General features: G+C 32.2%; 2 protein-coding genes across 9 annotated transcripts in view; one reads left to right on the forward strand and one right to left on the reverse strand.

Moving 5' to 3' along the window:
• LOC116846861 (four and a half LIM domains protein 2) overlaps positions 1 to 258 on the forward strand; it is a 642247-nt gene that overhangs the window by 422017 nt on the left and 219972 nt on the right. The gene's annotated exons all lie outside the window — the stretch shown is intronic.
• The window catches only part of LOC116846868, a 24622-nt gene that overhangs the window by 16130 nt on the left and 8234 nt on the right, over positions 1 to 258 (reverse strand). The window contains exon 2 of one of the 4 annotated variants that reach the window (XM_032821249.1): positions 60 to 98. The exons of 2 other annotated variants lie outside the window; for them this stretch is intronic. The gene's annotated coding sequence lies outside the window, so the exon portion shown is untranslated. Of the gene's footprint in view, positions 1 to 59; positions 99 to 258 lie in introns of those variants that run through there. One more of the 4 variants, XM_032821250.1, reaches the window with a different exon arrangement.

The following is a 258-nucleotide window of genomic DNA, read 5'->3' on the forward strand; positions in this document are numbered from 1 at the left end:
CCGAACGTTACATGTTGCAGTATTCACTCAGCTACATTATATATTGACGAATATGTTTGTACGTTTTGTTCGATGCAGTATTCTCGATATGATCCTCTCTGTAATAAAAAAATAATTATGTAACACAATGAAAATTCTATCAGCCCTTTATCTTCTCGCACACATATCGACATGCGCATGTATATCTGTGTGTAAGTATATGTGGATATCAGTCCGTATTATTAAGTACTTTTGAAAGTATATTCATTATATTCAGTA

Source organism: Odontomachus brunneus, unplaced genomic scaffold (assembly GCF_010583005.1).
Source record: "Odontomachus brunneus isolate Ranch 3 - 2012 unplaced genomic scaffold, Obru_v1 Obru_scaffold_071, whole genome shotgun sequence".
Lineage (NCBI taxonomy): Eukaryota > Metazoa > Arthropoda > Insecta > Hymenoptera > Formicidae > Odontomachus > Odontomachus brunneus.